The sequence below is a fragment of the Panthera pardus genome, unplaced genomic scaffold (genome assembly GCF_024362965.1).
Source record: "Panthera pardus isolate Hobbes unplaced genomic scaffold, ASM2436296v1 HiC_scaffold_21, whole genome shotgun sequence".
In the NCBI taxonomy this organism is placed as follows: Eukaryota; Metazoa; Chordata; class Mammalia; order Carnivora; family Felidae; genus Panthera; species Panthera pardus.
Window position 1 is genome coordinate 29494212 of NW_026526777.1, and position 18504 is coordinate 29512715.

General features: G+C 46.3%; 1 long non-coding RNA gene across 1 annotated transcript; it reads left to right on the forward strand.

The window, feature by feature from the left end:
* The first annotated feature begins 131 nt into the window (after positions 1-131).
* LOC109256066 (uncharacterized) lies at positions 132-17446 on the forward strand. Its single transcript, XR_002075493.2, has 2 exons — positions 132-1468; positions 17113-17446. It is a non-coding gene; the product is annotated as an uncharacterized LOC109256066 (long non-coding RNA).
* Positions 17447-18504: the final 1058 nt, after the last annotated feature.

Consider the following 18504-nt stretch of genomic DNA (forward strand, 5'->3'; position numbering starts at 1 on the left):
GCCCAGAGGAAAGAGGGGAAAGACGCAAGAAGGGATTCGAGATTCCGATCCAAGAGTCGGGGCGGGACCCCATGGCGGGGTGGTAAGATGCCAGCGAGAATGGGTACCCTTTGGGGACCCCGGCCCGGGGGGGCGAGACTGCCCCCTTCTCCCGCTTTGGGACGCCGGTGCGGCGGGACACCCCCGGCACTACCAGTTTCCTCCGCCCAGGCGGGAGGAGGCTCCTCTCTCCGTCCGAGGGCCGCCTTTCATCCGCGCGCTCCGGCCTGGCCGGGGGCCGTTTCCATTCCTGGAGACCCCGGGGTGAAAGAATGAGAGGAGCCGGCAAGAGGGCGCCGCGCCCCTCCCCCGCAGGCCCCGTCCCCCCTCCCCGCGAGTCCGCTTCCCCCTCGCTGGGCACCGCGGTGCTGCCGAGCCACCGCGCGCTGGCGCAGCCGCAACCGCCTCCCCCTCCCCCGGCCCGAGCCCAGTCCTCCTCCTGGGCGCCGGCTGGCCGGGCTCCGCCGCGCAAGGAAAGGAGCCCACTCCCGGTGAGCGCCTCCTGCTGTTACCGCTAGCCTGGTGCCCTCCCTCCCTCCATCCGTTCACTCACTCTCTCACTCACACGTCCCTGTTTTCATTTGTGCGAGAAGTTTATGGAGCACCTATGAGTGCCCAGCACGGTGGATCAAAGTTCAAATTCTTCCCTGGATGATTCCCCAACCTAGGCCAGTAATCAAGTAGCAATAGCATCAATGAAGCAAGGGCTGAAACTCAGAGCAGCGAGAGAGAGAGAGAGGGGCCGTGCGCGCGGCTGGGCCAGGCTGAGGGTCGCAAAGTCTGGCGGGAGAAGGCATGTGCCCGGGGAACAGGCGGGAGAATGCAAGAAGGATCTTGAGGCAGCTATGACGGGATATACAAACGCATAGTGGCAAAGAAGCACGGGGACCTAGGAGCTGCGCGGACCTTAGGGTGTCGGATGAGGAGGAAGGAAAAGAATGAAAACAAAGACAAGGCTAAAGTGGCAGGCAGAGGTTCATCGGGAAGCAGGGCAGCTCTGTCTGGTCGTCCAGGTTTCCACCATACTAAGAGGGAGGACTCACCCGTGTTCCACCCACCAAGCTGTGTGCCCTGCCTAGAGGTGGTGACTTTTTCTCATTTGTCCAAAGGCACTATATGAGCTAAATTGACTGAAGAGCCTCGTGGGCTAAGTAAGGATTTAAGGTTTTTATCCTGAAACTGAAGAGAAGCTAATTGTATTAGTCAAGGTTCTCTAGAGACACAGAATCAATAGGATATATGTATATAATACATATGAGAGAGAGAGAGAGAAATGGAGAGAGAGATTTATTTTAAGGAATTGTTTCATTCCATTGGAAATGCCGTCGAGTCCAAAATCTACAGGGTGGCCTGACATGCTGGAGACCCAGAGAAGATAGCAGTTTGAGTCCAGAGGCAGTCTGCTTGCAGAATTCCTTCTTCATCAGAGGTCAGTCTTTTTTCTGTTAAGACCTTCAACTGATTGGATGAGGCCCACCTACATTATGGAGGATAATCTGTTTTACTCAGTCTACTGTTGGTTTAAATATTAATCTCATTTAAAAGTACCCTCACAGGGGCACCTGGGTGGCGCGCAGTCGGTTAAGCATCAGACTTTTGATCTTGGCTCAGGTCGTGATCTCTCGGTTCAAGAGTCGAGTGGAGCCCCGCATCCAGTTCTGCACTGATGGTGTAGAGTCGGTTTGGGATTCTGTCTCTCCTTCTCTCTGCCCCTCCCCCACTTGTGCTAGCTCTCTCTGCCTCTCTCTCTATCTCTCTCTTAAAATAAATACATTAAAAAAACTAAAAATAAAAATACTTTCACAGAGGGGCACCTGGCTGGCTCGTTTGATAGACGAGTGTGCAACTCTTGATCTCGGGCTTGTAAATTCAAGCCCCACATTGGGTGTAGAGATTACCTAAAAATAAAATCTTTAAAAAATATATAAAAATAAATATACCTTCACAGAAACATCTAGAATAATGGTTGACCAGATATCTGGGTACCACGGGCCTAGCCAAGTTGACACATAAAATGATCCATCACACTACTGAAAACTGTCGATCCGGAACCTAGGCAGACTCCGTTTTAGATCACTTTGATGAATGAGCGAATGGAGTGGGGAGCATTCAGAAACAGCTTTTTAGGAGGTAGACCTGGCCTGACTTCACAGTTGACCGGCTACAGACGTGGCAGGGAAAAAGAGGGAAGAGTCTAGGGGTTCCCAGGTTTTTAGCTTGAGGGTTCAGCGTAAGATGTGTTCACCTGAGGACATTGAAGGTGATGTCCAGTGAGCAGCCTGGCTGGGGGTTCTAAAGCCCCAGGAAGTTTGGAGAAGGGGGCTTGAGAGCCACTACAGAGCTGCAGCTCTGGGAGTAGGTGAAATCACGCAGGAAGGGTGTAGACAATGAGAACAGGACAGGGAAGGGGGTGGGATCCTGGGAACGTTTAAGGGGTAGACAGAGGGGAAAGTGCCTTTGAAGGTAAACATTATTGGGGCACCTGGGTGGCTCAGTCGGCGTCCGACTTCGGCTCAGGTCATGATCTCACAGCTTGTGAGTTCAAGCCCCGCGTCGGGCTCTGTGCTGACAGCTCGGAACCTGGAGCCTGCTTCTGGTTCTGTGTCTCCCTCACTCTCTCACCCTAACCCACTCACATTCTGTCTCTGTCTCTCTCAAAAATAAATAAACATTAAAAAAAAAAAATGAAGGTAAACATTATTCTTATTACTCATGCAATGGGACAATTTGCTGAAATATTGATTTGCATTCTTTTTCCCTTCCCATTCACCCCTCTCTTTTGTCTGGGTGGAAAGTGGAAGCTTCCCAAAGGCCTTAGCCCTAAGCCTGCTGAGACAATGGCAGGGGTCCCCAGGGACAAGGGCAGCGAGGTGGCTTTTGAGAGCCAGGAAAAAGAGGTGCGATGGCCTGGGAGTGCGAAAGAAAATGGTGTGTGTCCTGAGCAGCAAGGACCTTCATGCAATGCCCTTCAGAGGCGGCAAGACCTCAGCAGGGCTGGGAGGTGGGATGCTGGGCCCCAAGTTTCTAGCCTCGACAGACTCTTGCACCACACACATCCAGGAAGCAGGAGCCCAGTCTACAAGAGGTCCCTGGGGGCTACAGCATCTAGATGTCCGCCCTTACCCAGCTTTCTGGCATTCCCCCTAAACCTTCAGGATTCTGCTGGAGAAAGTAGCCGGTTTTTGCCATCCCACCAGGCCCGGAACAGAATCAAATTGATTTAAAAGAAAAGAAACGACCTGTGTGCCTTGCAAACCTGAGTTTGTAGCTTGGGATTTGTAGCAGTACTATTACCTTCATTTAGAGATGAGGGAACTGAGGCCTAGAGAAGCTAAGTAATTGCGGTAAAGCCACACAACCAGTTAAGTCTCTCTCTCTCTCTTTTTTTTAATTTAAATTAAATTTAATTAATTAATTTGTTTATTATTATTATTTTTAATTTACATCCAAGTTAGTTAGCCTATACTGCAATAATGATTCCAGGAGTAGACTCCAGTGATTCCTCTCCTACATATAACACCCAGTGCTCATCCCGACAAGTGTCCTCCTTAATGCCCCTTGCCCATTCAGCCCATCCCCCCACCCACAACCCCTCCAGCAACCCTCTGTTCTCTATATATGTCTCTTACGTTCTGTCCCCTTCCTTTTTATATTATTTTTGCTTCCCTTCCCTTATGTTCATCTGTTTTGTCTCTTAAATTCCACATATGAGTGAAGTCATATGGTATTTGTCTTTCTCTGACCAATTTCACTTAGCATAATACCCTCTAGTTCCATCCCCGTAGTTGCAAAGGGCAAGATTTCATTCTTTTTGATTGCCAAGTAATACTCCGTTGTATAAATATACCACATCTTCATTATCCATTCATCCATCGATGGACCTTTGGGCTCTTTGCATACTTTGGCTATTGTTGATAGCGTTGCTATAAACATGGGGGTGCATGTGCCCCTTCGAAACAGCACACCTCTATCCCTTGGATAAATGCCTAGTAGTGCAATTGCTGGGTCGTAGGGTAGTTCTATTTTTAGTTTTTTGAGGAACCTCCATACTGTTTTCCATAGTGGTTGCACCAGTTTGCATTCCCACCAGCATCGCGAAAGAGATCCTCTCTCTCCGCATCCTCACCAGCATCTGTCGTTTCCTGAGTTGTTAATGTTGGCCATTCTGACAGGTGTGAGGTAGTATCTCATTGTGGTTTTGATTTGTATTTCCCTGATGATGAGTGATGTTGAGCATTTTTTCATGTGTCGGTTGGCCATCTGGATGTCTTCTTCGGAGAAGTGTCTATTCATGTCTTTTGCCCATTTCTTCACTGGATTATTTGGTTTTTTGGGTGTTTAGTTTGATAAGTTCTTTATAGATTTTGGATACTAACCCTTTATCTGATATGTCATTTGCAAATATCTTCTCCCATTCTGTCGGTTGCCTTTTAATTTTGCTGGTTGTTTCCTTCGCTGTGCAGAAGATTTTTATTTTGATGAGGTCCCAGTAGTTCACTTTGGCTTTTGTTTCCCTTGCCTCTGGAGACATGTTGAGTAAGAAGTTGCTGTGCCTGAGGTCTAAGAGGTTTTTGCCTGCTTCCTCCTCTAGGATTTTGATGGCTTCCTGTCTTACATTTAAAATTTTTATTTTATTTTTGAGAGAGAGAAAGACAGAGCATGAGCAGGGGAGGAAGAGAGAGAGAGGAAGACACAGAATCTGAAGAAGGCTCCAGGCTCCAGGCTGTCAGCACAGAGCCTGACACAGGGCCCGAACCCGTGAACCGTGAGATCACGACCTGAGCAGAAGTTGGATGCCTTACTGACTGAGCCACCCACACACCCCGAAGTCACACAACCAGTAAATGACTGATGCAGGATTGGAAGACAGATCTTTCTAATTCCATAGCCCTAAACCAGTGGTTGGAAAACATCAAACACCTAAAGGGCCTATCAGATAAAGTGAAGGAATGAAGTATGTCAGGTAGAAGAATTCTGGCATTCCAACATGGCCGTATTTAGTTTGTCCCACTACAACTTGTACCTTGGCCTTGGCATGTGTTGTGGCTGGAGGGGAGCATGGAAAGGCGTGGTAGAGACTATGGCACATTCCAACACTGAGGTTCTGTCTCAAAGGTGGTTGTCACTGCAAATGTCACAAGCAAAGGGCTTCTATTTTAAAAACAAATGCTGGAAATCCAAATGTTTATGCGAAATCTGATTTGTACACATTTGACTTTTTTATTAAAAAATCAAAAGGAGTCAAGGGGCGTCTGGGTGGCTCAGTCGGTTAAGCGTCCAACTTCGGCTCAGGTCATGATCTCCCAGTATGTGGGTTCGAGCCCCGCGTCGGGCTCTGTGCTGACAGCTTGGAACCTGGAGCCTGCTTCGCATCCTATGCCTCCCTCTCTCACTACCGCCCCCCTCCCCTGCTCCTGCTCTGTCTCTATGTCTCTCTCACGTATAAATAAACGTTTAAAAAATTTTTTTATTCAGAAGGAGTCAAGAAAAATGTGTCTGCCCTCCTTGGGCTGAAGTTTGAGTTGCTGCTGCACAGCTCTGAGCACAGGGCCTGGGGCTGATTTGAACGGGGTCTGCTGAAGCCGGGGCTTGGGAAGCAAGTGTCCTGGAAGCAGAAACCAGAGCCGTCACTGGGAACGGACTGGTTCACCCTATGGAAGGAAGGGAAGGGGTGCAAGTTGGGAGAGGTTATCAAGTCCCCAGTACGTTCCTCTCCTCACTTTGGCTGAAGGGGCAACCGTTCATCTCTGTCAGGTGGTTATTCCTGAGAAATGGTAGAGGAGGGGTCTTGGGAAAAGCTCTCTGAGCTCTTGCTGGAAAGGAGAAAGAGGAACAAGCTGGGATCTCCGTGGCGTAGCTTCTAAAAGCCTCCCGGGGGCTGGGCGGCTGCCTTTCTGCACTGCACACAGCCCTCCCACACACACTGGGATGGGGACTCGCCCCAGACCTCTCCCTGCCCACGGGTGCTGCTGACTCAGGCAGCCTCGGGGCCTGCCCGGCAGAGGATGAGGCTCACCTTGTCCATCCTCCCCTCCCCCCTCTCCTTCCTCTATGGGCTGGATGAGGAGAATGAGTCGATTCTCAGCGGCCCAGACAGTGCCCCGTCGATGCCCTCAGCAAGGAGCTCTTTGGAAACCCCAGAATGACTCGGAGCCGGAGGCCCTGTTTCCTCTCCTGACCGCATCCTGCAGCTCGCAGCTGGGGGCAGGTGCAGGAGGGGCAGTGCCCGTCTGCCTCTGCCTCTGTGGGCCACAACCCGCTCGACGGGGCGCAGGCTGGCTGCAGGCAGGTGAGTAGCTATGGGAAATGCATATGACCAACTTCGGGGGTCAAGCCAGGCAGCTGTACTTAACTGCCTCAAGGGAAGAGCACCCCCTTAAGAAACTGGGGCTGGGGGACACGGAGTCTAGGGAGCTGCTTGGAGTGCAGGGCAGACCTATCACTGGGACTCAGACTCCCAAGTTGCATGAGATGGGAAAGGACCCACTTCCCCAAGCCACACCAGCATCCTCCAGGCCAGCAATTCTCAGCTGGTTTCTGAACGCGGCCTGGTCCTCTCCACAGTGTTCAGGGTCCTGCCCCTTACCCTCCCGGCCTCCTCTCTCTCTTCTCTTTCATCTTTCCTCTGCCTTCTCTCGTTCCTTCTACCCCTTCCTCTCCAGCTTCTCCATCCTAGCCACGAGGGCTTCCACAGGATTCCAGGGACCGCAGGATTATGTCTGAGCACCTGTACAGAGCACTGGCCTCTGAGCCGCCTTCCTCGCCCGTCCCTTACTCTGCAAGCCCCTGTTGTAACTTGCTCTCCCCGGTGGGACCACCAGGGGGCGAGAGTTGAGCGCTCTTGGGTCTGGACCAACTACGTTCTGGTCTTTCTTCCCTGCGCCCTGGAGAAAAAAATCCTGAGAGCAAAAGTGATGGAGGGCAGAGTGGAGTTGCCTGTAGGCTCTAATCTGGCCTGAGACTCTTCCATGCTTCTTACGGTCCAGCTGGTGCAGGACGTGGACCCTTCCTCTCCGGAGGGCAGGACTGGCCCCTCCTTCACTGCAAGCCCCAAGTCCCCAGCCTACCTTTCCTTCCTTCTGGGACCACTGCCCAGCCGGCCCGAAGGCCCTGGGCTCTAGCCATTCCCTCTTCTGTTTCTAGAGACCCACAGAGAACGTGAAACTAAGAAAAGATAGTGAGTTATGTTAAAAACAGCACCACTGCAAAGATACAAAGCTAAATACCAGAGCTGAGAGAGCAGTGACTTTTGGGGGGCTTTCAAATGTGGCAGCATCCAGATAGACAGGACACCTGGGTCCCAAGGGCGCCTCTGCTTCAAGCTCTCCACACCGGCCCCCCCTTCCAGTTCCCACAAAGAAAGCTCATGTTTGCTTGTAGTCAGAAGGCACGTAGTAAAGACACTTTGTCAGCCTGGTCCCCACTGCATTTCTTCCCTGGCAGGGTTATGTGTGGTAGAGAATTCCCAGGCCCCTGGGAGCAGACCCCTGGCCGCCCAGCCCCTGTCTGAGCTGCACCTCAGGAAGGCTGAAGACTGGGCAGCTGACAGGAGACGTGGCGGGAAAGGTGGAGGGTGGGGTGGCGGTGCCTGCGGCTCTCATTGGGGCTGGATTATTATCAGAATTCTAATAACCGGTTGCTTTTCTCAAAGGCCTAGAGATAGAGGTGCCCTCCAAAATAGCACTCGACCTACATGGGGCCTTTTCCTCACTTTGCCTGGTAGGTGGTTATTAACCAGCTCAGGTACCTAGTTTAGGAGAGACATAAAAAGTATGTTTTGGAGTCAGACAGCCTCAGTTTCTTCATATATAAAATGGGGGTGTAGATCAGATGCCTTTTAGAGCGCTTGGGTGGCTCAGTTGGTTGAACGTCTGACTTCAGCTCAGGTCATGATCTCACAGATCGTGGGTTCGAGCCCCACATCGAGCTTTGCCCTGACAGCGTGGAGCCTTCTTCGGACCCTCTGTCTCCCTCTCTCTGCCCCTCACCCTCTCTCTCTCTCTTTCTCTCTCTGGGGCTCATTAAAGATTTTTTTTTTAAGTAATAAACATTTTTTTAAAGATGCTTTTTAGCATTATGCTTTGCCCATAGTAGGCACCTAAGGAAAGGTAGTGATTTTTTTAAGAGACATTTTTTTCCACATTCTTCGTCTTAAAAGAAAAATAAGTTCCTCGTCCTCACACCCAACTCTCAGGGAAAAAAAAGAAAGCAAGTAACTTCTGCATGATAATTACATCTTCAGTGGTCCAAACCTGTTTACTGGTGACCAAGTTTCACTTCCTGTGGTTTTGCAGCTCGAGGCTTCAAAGGGCACCTTCCTCCTGTGACCAGGCCCGGGCCTGGGGCCTTGGCATGGATTAACTAGAAACAAATTAGTACCTCACGCCTCTGTCTCCTCTTAAAATACTCCACATGATGAGAAAGGAAGAGAAAAGGGTGTGTTTTAAAGGGAGGATGGTTTAATTTGAGGTACGATGCTGTTGAAATCAATTGAAATGGTCCATAAACCCGGCGATGTGTGACCTCTTCACACCTCCCACCCCAAAGCTCTTGTCCCAACCCCTCTGCACCTGGTCAGTGCATTTCCATCTATTTGTTCATAAACACATGCACTGATGTGTTCTCAGTGCTTTGATAGCTCCGTGGGAGGTTGGTGGAGAGAGAGGGCTGAGCTGGTCCTATGGAATGGTTGAAAGACGCCGTGCTGGGTCTGATGGAGGATCCTGAAGCCAGGGGTAGCTAGGTGCTCATGATGGACAAAAAGCCCCCTAAAGCTGAAACCAGGGAGGAGAAACCAGTTAGTTTGTCCAAGAAGCTTCGAAAATGCCTTGGATGCTGGAAAGTAGGTGATGTCTATTTTATATCCTTGCCCACTGCTGAGAGCTGGGATTCTAGCAGGAGCAGCTAAGAAATTGAAAATCAGTCTCCATACACCCAAACGCTGGGGTGGAGTCTGGCCTAGGGACTGGGGGGCAAAGAGGAGTTGAGCTTTACTTATCATTTCTGTGTGGACTTTTTGCTGTGAAAATGTAGTCTTTATTCATGTGTAATTTCTGTAATTAAAATTAATAGTTTAAAACTTTTTATTATGAATACCTTCCAACGTAAGTGAAAGCAGAGAGTCTAGTATAATGAACTCTCATTTATCTATCACCTAGACTTACTGATATCAACATTTCCCTATATTTCCTCAGTTTACCTTTTCTTTAGCAAAATATTTTGTTTTATTTTTTTAATTTAATGTTTATTTATTTTTGAGAGAGAGACACACACACAGAGCATGAGCAAGGGAGGGGCAGAGAGACAGGGAGACACGGAATCTGAAGCAGGCTTCAGGCTCTGAGCTGTCAGCACAGAGGCCGATGTGGGGCTCAAACCCATGACCTGAGCCGAAGTCCGATGCTTAACCGACCGAGCCACCCAGGGGCCCCTTTAGCAAAATATTTTAAAGAAAATCCTAATCATGGTGACATATCACTTGTAGATGTTTCAGAACGCATCTGTGAAAAAAAATTGGACACTTTTCTTACATAATCACATGACTGTTATCACAATAACTCCTTAATATCACCTGACACCGAGTCACATTTAAAGCTCCCCAGTTGTCCCAACACGGTCTTTTCAAGTTGGTCCGTTTGTATCTGGATCCAAGTAAGGTCTACACTTTGCATTTGGCTCTTTTAATCCTGTGTCAGTCCCCTTCCTGCACCCGATTTTTTTCTTATCATGTCAGTGCCTTGTTGAAATCAGGTCAGTTGTCTCATGCCCTACATGCTGTGTTTTATCTGCTTGCCTCCTCACATTGTCATTTAACTTACTCCTGACCCCCGTGTTTCCTGTAACCTGGACATTAGCGGCAAAGGCTTAAATAGATTTCGGCTCATCATTTGTGGCAAGAACACCTCACAAGTGGTGCTGGGCATCCCATCCGCCTCGTCATCCTCCACCCTCACCCTCACCATCCTCGGTTGTCACATCGTGTTGTCTCTCTTATCACTGAGAACTAATCCCTGAGGTGACACGTCAGCATCTTGTAATAGTCCAGCTCTCGCCTCGTGGTTTTAGCACCCACCGATGATTGTTGCCTGAACCATTTTCTTAGAGGTTGCACAAGGTGATTTCTGTTTCTATTTAAAATAATTTTTTTCTGGGGCACCTGGGTGGCTCAGTAGGTTGAACATACGACTTTGGCCCAGGTCACAGTCTCGCAGCTCATGGGTTCGAGCCCCGCATCGGGCTCTGTGCTGACAGCTTAGAGCCTGGAGCCTGCTTCAGATTCTGTGTCTCCCTCTCTCTGGCCCTCCCCTACTCGTTTTCTCTCTCTCTCTCTCTCTCTCTCTTTCTCTGAAAAATAAATAAAAACATTAAAAAAATTTTTTTAATACACAAAATAAAAGAAATAAATAAAATAATTTTTTTCTTAAAAAGCAATAGACTGCATTATGATGTGAGCAATCACCTTCTTATTGAACTACCTTCCAAATTCAGATTGTGATATAAGAAAACCCCCAAAAGACGCCTGTATTGATTTATTATATTATATTTTAAAATAACTTCCCTATTCATGCAGTCTGCTGGGGAGCCCCTGGCAGGCTCTGGTCAGGAGTCTTTCAGGTCTTGAACCTCTGAGAGTACCCAGAGTATGTATGCATGGATTTCTCTCAGTGTAGGACCACAGAGAAACAGGTTTTCAAGTGTCAAAAAGCGTTTATTAAGTGGGCTGATAAGTGAATTTTACACAGACCTAATGTAAGTTGTTTGTCTTGCCTTGATCTCCTTTTGATGGGATTCGTTGTGGTAATGGATGGCATGGTCGAATTGTTGCCTTTGTGTGTGTGTGTGTGTGTGTGTGTGTGTGTATGGATTGTTCTGCTTTGATTGTTTAATTAAAAAAATTTTTTTAATGTTTATTTATTTTTAAGAGAGAGAGGCAGAGAGAGCACGAGTAGGGAAAGGGCAGAGAGAGAAGCAGACACAGAATCTGAAGCAGGCTCCAGGCTCCGAGCTGTTAACACAGCTAACATGGGGCTCGAATCCACAAACCATGAGATCATGACCTGAGCCGGAGTCGGACACTTAACCGACTGATCCACCCAGGCGCCCTGATTGTTTAATTTTTAAATGATGGATATGTGTTTCCAGCCTTTTGATGAGTGCATTTTATAAAATATTTAAAATATTTTTGAAAGTAATAAATTCGATATATCTCTGGAAAACAGATTGGACCTGTATTCATGGGACTATGGAATCTTTGGTCTGACAGGGACCAGAGAGGTCCCCTCATCCTACCCCCACCCAGGGCTGACCGTCCACCGCTGGACACAGTTGTTCAGCAAGGCTGTTGCTGTGTATAAGTCTCTGAGTCCCACTCATTTCAGGGAATGCTTTGGGCTCAGCAGGAAATTCCCAGCCCTGAAAGACAGAATAACCTGGGTCTATACACAGGTTTTCACTCAAGAGACATTGTGATCAACCAATTCTCTGGAAATCAATGATCTACAAAAGTGACTTATTCATAGGACAGAAGTCTTTGTGTACTTTTTAGTTTCAAGAAAAAGGAAAGAAGAAAGATAACATTTTGCCCCCAATTAACGGTCCACATGGCTTTTATTTCCTTCTTTTACGCCAGTAAGCCCACATTTCCCATCTTATTTGTGTGTGGAGGACAGAGACTCGAGCTTCGGTGGTTGTTCTGTAGAGGGACTGGAAGTCTTTAATTTCTGTAGCCCCATGGCCTCGCTTACTAACTGGAGCATCATAAATGCAAAATAAAAATGTGTTGAATCCATGAATTTGAGAAGAGAAATCCAAAGCCATGGTATAGTGCAGTTCCAACACAACATAACACAACACAACACAACACAACACAACAATAGTTTGTGTTGTTTGTTTTACTCCCAATAATTGTAGCAAACATACGATGCTTAATATGTGTCACATAGTTCTAAGCGCTTCCTATTTGAACACATTTAACTCCTTCACATGCCCACTGACATAAGAAGCATTGTTCCCATTTTCCAGATGAGGATTTTGAAGTGGAAAGGGTTGAATAACTTACCCAGGTACCAAAGAAAGTGAGAAGCAGAGCTGGAACTTGAACGCGGGCAGTGGCACTAGCTTACGGACTAAAGCCCTACGTTATATTGTTTTTCACCGTTGGTTCATTAGGGTCTAAAATAACAATAAACAACTACTGACATGCCCTTCATTCCACTAATGTGTTGTGCTACTTTTCAAAGTGCTTCCAAAATGCATTGTTCATGAGTCCATGGCCGCTGTTCTTGAGGTGAGGGGGTTTCCCTGTTTCTGCTCCTCACAGACCAGAAGAGGTGATAGAATCCCACGAAGGCAGCCAAGGAGAGAGGCTAAAGGAGGGGGAGCAGGTGTCAGGGAGTTTCGTTCGGTTTGGAACAGACGTTCAAAACCAGTCCTGAGCTAGATGGGAAAGCTGCTCACTGCAATGTATTTATCAAAGCGAAAGCTCTTGAGCAAGTTGAATGTCTAATATGGAGGATTGTTGTGTTACATGGTGGTTTACCCACAGAGGGAAACCTTCAAAAATGACCATTATGAAATCTACACAGGGGCAGAGAAAAACGTTTACAGTATATTCTGCAAAAACAAAACAAAACACAAAAAACACCCAACAGTGACAACAACCCCCAAACACCAGAATGTCTCTTGAGTACAGCAATGTAAAATGTGACCATGATAGAGAAGGGCTCGGGAAGAGAATGTGCAAACAAGAAAATTACTGCGATTAGGGTGGAGGGTCTGGAGTTATTTTACTCTTAATACGACATTTTCTCTCTTTATGCTAATAAGAACTTAAAAAATGAAACCTGAGAAGATTTGGAGCTGTAGGTTATAAAAAAAAAAACAAACCCAAGATTTTGTTTAAAAAGATAGAAATTCAGCAAGCCTTGTGACCTACATAGCATGTTGTGTCTTTGTGTGCATAGGGCCCAGTATGGGGCTAGTATAAGGCATGACCTTCTCGCTTTGGGGGGTTTGGGGGCTGCAGTGAAGAGACATATTGGATTAGAGAGGGGATGTGAGCATGCACATCATGAAGACAGTCATTTTCAGAGCAGGGTGACTGAGATTAATCACCCTGTGTCTAGCACATCTCCCTGGGGCAAACCACAGCCTCTACCAGACGCTGGCAGCCGTTGTCTCGGGTCTGCACTTCAGGCTTTGCTGCCCACCAAGGCCAAGCCCCTCCACTTTCGCTTGCCAGTTAGGACTATGCAGGCAACATGGTGGGTGTTGGCACTGTTTCTCCCATTTGGACCCCTTACCTCGGCACATCTGTGAAGAGCCCCATTCACCCTCTCAGTCAGATGCCCAAGTTCTCCTTAGTGAGAGGACCCTGATTATATTAGTCTGGATTCTCCAAAGAGACAGAACCAACAGAAGAGATATAGTTCTATATCTATTTATAGATCTATATCTAAATCCACCCATCTATCTATCCATCTGTCTCTAAAGACATTTATTATAAGAAATTGGCCCACACCCCTGTGGAGGCTGAGAAGTCCCAAGATCTGCAGCTGGCAAGCTGGAGACCCGAGAGAGTCGATAATGTAAGTTCAAACCCAGTCTGAGTCCGCAGGAAGAAGACTGATGTCGCAGCTCAGACGGCAGAGAATAAATTCCCTCTTACTCAGTGTTTTTGTTCTCTTCAGGCCTTCGATGGATTGGATGAGGCCCCCCCCCACCCCACCTCGGGGAGGGCAACCCACCGTACTGAGTCTGTTGATTCAAATATTAATCTCATACACACCTAGGGACACACTCAGAATAATATTTGACCAAATGTCTGGGCACCTCGTGGCCCAGTCAAGTTGACACATTAAATTAACCATCAATTAACCACTGATCTTTTGATAACAGAAGCAGGGTGATTTCTCTGCAGGGCCAGTAATGGTGGCCTTGACCTCAGTGTGCCCTTGGTTTAGTACTGATTAGTGATAAACAGGGCAAGGCAGGTGCTGGAGGAGTAGTGGAAGATGGAAACTGACTTGAGCTGTGGTCCAGGATGCATGGGATTTGTGTGCTGCTGTGTGTGTGTGACCCCGGCAAGTCATCAAACCTCTTGGGACTTTAGTTCCTCCATCTGTAAAATGGGGATAATAATACAAGCTCTTTAGAGAAGATACTTGCGCAAGTTACATAAACTCAACGAGACTCAACTCTTTAGTCTGTAGAACAGGGACAATAAATTCTATACCTCATAAAGTTGTTGTGAGGATAAATAAGACAATATATATAACCTTTAGCTCGATGCCTCTCATATAGTATGTGCTCAGTAAATATTAGCTGTCATTTTAACATCTCCTTCAGAGGGATGTTGTGATCACACATGTATAAAAAGTCTTTGGAATAATACAATAAGGTGGCATATTCTTTCAAAGTTTGGTGGAAACCAAACTGACAAAATGTTTGTTGAAATAATAATGCCTACACCTCTAGAGAGAATATAAATTTTTCAACAATTTGGCACAACGTACCAAAAGTCTCAAATTGTTTATAATCTTTGATGAATACTTTCACTTCTAGGAATTTGTCCTAAGAAATGAATAAAAGTTTGTTATAAAAATCTTTGTACAAGGATGTTCATCATAGAATTATTTATAAGGGTGAAAACTTGAAACAAGATTAGGGGCTTAGGGACTCCCGGCTGACTCAGTAAGAAGAGCATGTGATTCTTGATCTTGGGGTCGTGGGTTCAAACCCCAAGTTGGGTATAGAGACTACTAAAAAAATAAATAAACGTAATAAAAAAAGATTAGGGGCTTGGTTACATGAATGAGGTTTTATTTCATATATTGATGTAATGTTACCTTAAAAACATGTTTTAGAAAAATATCTAATGATATAAAATATAGCATATTGCTAAGTGAAGAAAGCAGGCTACAAAATAATGTATACATTGGTGCTTGGCTGCCTCAGTTGGTAGAGCTTGTGACTCTTAATCTCAGGGTGGTAAGTTTAAGCCCCACATTGGGTGTAGAGCCTACTCAATTAAAAAAATTATATTGTAAATTTTATATTATAAATAAAAAAATGTATATCATATACATTATTTTGACACCAAAATAATGTATATTATATACATTCCACATATAGTTACTGAGTCCCAATTTTGTGCCAGGCACTGATTATACACTTGGGAACACAGTAGTCTTTGGTCTCATGTAGATTGTCCCCAATTTAGCTGAAAAAAAAAAAAAAAAGGGCACGTCTGTATTATCATCTACATAGAAAAATATTCTAAGGTGTCTCTTCATGGTGTAATAATGGGTGTTTTTCATTTTTTCCTTTATGTGTTCCATACTATCCATTTTTATTAATAAAGGACCTGTGATTAATAATCAAGGGAAATTAGGGGAAAACTTAACGATTAGAGGAAAACTCTTAAAAATTAAAAAAAAATTTGAGTATAGCTGATGCACAATGTTACATTAATTTCGGGTGCACAACAGTGATTCAAAAACTATAGGTTATGCTGTGCTCACCAAGTGTATAGCTACCGTCTGTCACCATACAACACTATTACAATATCATTGACTATATTTCCTATACTGTACTTTTTATTCTCGTGACTTATTCATTCTGTAACTGGAAGCCTGTATCTCGCACTCCCCTTCACCTGTTTTGTGCATCCCCCCGTCCTTCGAGCAATCACCATTTTGTTCTGTGTATTTCTAGGCGTGAGTCTGCTTTTTGTTTGCTTATTCATTTGCCTTATTTTTTCGATCCCCCATCTAAGTGAAATCAAACGGTGTTTGTCTTGGAAACTCTTAAAATTTTTAAGAGAGAGCCTGGGTCAGGGAGTCACTGAGTATGACTGGGTTCAGAATGGAGAGATCATCTCTTTGGGTCTCACACGGGCGGGATGGCAGGGGAAGAGAGGGTAGGAGAGTTAAACAAAGGTTTGAGCTGCGATGTTTGCTTCTCTGTGACCTTGACCAAGCCTCTTTACTTGTCAGTTTCATCATCAATACAATGGAGCTAATCGTTCCCGCTTGCTTCGGGGTCACAATAATTGATGAAATCATGTGTATGTGCTTTTTAAAAATTTGTGATGTTTTACAGAGACCTAAGTGGTGTTATTATTACCTTAAGCAAGTGACTTTCACCTCTGATCCTCAGTGTCTTCTTAGAACGGAGAAAATGGGTCTCTAGCTCTAAGTTACTGCGATGGAGTAAATGTGAATCTCAGGCACAGTCCACTCTCGTGGAAGATGTGATTAATTACACACCCAATAAACACTTTTTGACTTTGATGATAATGACGAGGAAGAGTGATTTCACATCTTTGCTTCCTCTTTTCCTCTCACTTACCAAACATTCCCTGCTCCTTTGGCTGTGGGTCTTTCAGTCATTCTCCCCACTGGACTGAGGCTGGAGGGCTCGATGCCCAGCAGGGGTGGTAGGGAGCTTCCTGCCGGCCACTCAGCCTGGGTAAGGGAGGGATTTAGATCTGATAAACTCTGCCACCTGAGATGCCCTCACAAGTGTCCAGAGCCCTCTCTTTACCCCCAGAGTGACATGGGGGGGGGGGGGTGACACGGGGGTGAGTCATATCACCAAGTACAGCTTTGCCAACTCTGCCATTCTTCTGAACTCCCCAGATCACTCATCACCCCGGGAGGCCCTGGGTTCCCACACTGTGCCCTGAGAAAGAACCCTGGGGTCAAAGGAGGTACCAAAAAAAAAAAAAAAAAAAGCCCAGAATTAGTCACAAGAATGAAATCAGAATCACACACAGCCCATGTGCCCAGGCTTTGACCAGGTGCTGACCTTTTTTTTTTTTTAATATATTTTTTTAAATTTGAGTATAGTTGATGCTGACCTTTTAAAAACCCAGAGCAGCTCCACCCTTCTTGTCTCCACAGAGAGGGCGAGGGCGAGGGCCTGGGTGGGGGTGGTGGTGACGGGGACGGGAAGGGGGCAGCCGGGCCTGGAACAAGACAATCCCAAGGGCGGGGCTCCTGTGGTTTGTTTGTCTAAAACACCACAGCTTGCAAAGTACTTTCAAGGACATGATTTCCTTTGATCTACCAGGCAGCCCAAGCAGACATGATCATCTCCATCCTTCAGATGAAGAAAGTGAGGCTCCTGAGGTGGAGAGATACCTCAGGACGGGTGGGCGGCCAGCTGGGACAGTGGGAGACCGGACCCAGGCTGATTTTAGCCCCAGCGCATCAGCGGTTTCACAGCCCTTTGACAACTGCCCTTAAAAAAAAGGTTCTAGAAAATTTCAAGAATGAAGAGAGGGAGGAGAGAAAGAATCTGTAGTTCCCTTACTTTGACACAATCACTGCTAACATTTATTGAATTCTCTAGACTTTCTTGTGTACCCTTTTCTCAAACATACATAAAATGCAATAACCTTCCTCTTCCTCTTCACAGTGCATCATATTATTTTATACTGCGATGTGGTTCTGATGAGCATTCCTTCGACAGGCAGTTCATGAGTGCCTACCGCATGCCCGGCAGTGTTCCAGGCACTGGGGATACAGCACTAAATAAAGCAGACAAACTCCTTTCACTATGGAGCCCATATTCTGATGGCAGAGACAAACAATGAACCAAAAAGTAAAATAGATGGCATTTCTTACCTTAGCACCAAGAGGAAAGAAACATACCTAGGATGCTTGAAACTTGTGCTAAAGAAAGAAAAGAGCAAAAGATAATTTTTATCCAGAGGACTTTGTGGCATATAATGTCTTGCTTCAACAAAACCAATGCTAACAATTATTTAGCTTGAAGTGTGGGGATATTTAACGCAAGTAATTTTGTCACCTTTTTAAAATTTTTTTTAATGTTTTTTATTTATTTTTGAGAAGGAGAGATAGAGCGCGAGCAGGGGAGGGGCAGAGAGAGAGGGAGACACAGAATCTGAAGCAGGCTCCAGGCTCTGAGCTGTCAGCACAGAGCCCGACGTGGGGCTTGAACTCATGGACCACGAGATCATGACCTGAACTCAAGTTGGATGCTTAAGTGACTAAGCCACCCAGGTGCCCCTAAATTTCTTTTTTTTTTTTAATGTTTATTTATTTTTGAGAGGGGGGTAGGGAGAGGGGCAGAAAGATGGGGACAGAGGATCTGAAGAGGGCTCTGCGCTGACAGCAGTGAGTCTGAAGCGGGGCTCAAACCCCCGAGAACCATATGATGACGATGAAGCTGGACGTTCAACTGACTGAGCCACCCAGGTACCTGTTACCTTCTTTTCATTTACTGTCAACGTTTTCCAATCTGACATTAAAGCAACATCTTAAAATTTGCATAACAACAGTCCCATATACTAACGAGGGCATTACACCACTGTTGAACATTCAGGTTGTTTCTTTCAGGCGTAAGTCTTTCAGAATGTCTTAGAACTCAGTGCATCAAACTTGTTTTATTCAGGAGTACTGGCTTAGAAGAGAGTGGCAGACAAGAAAGCACAGGGTA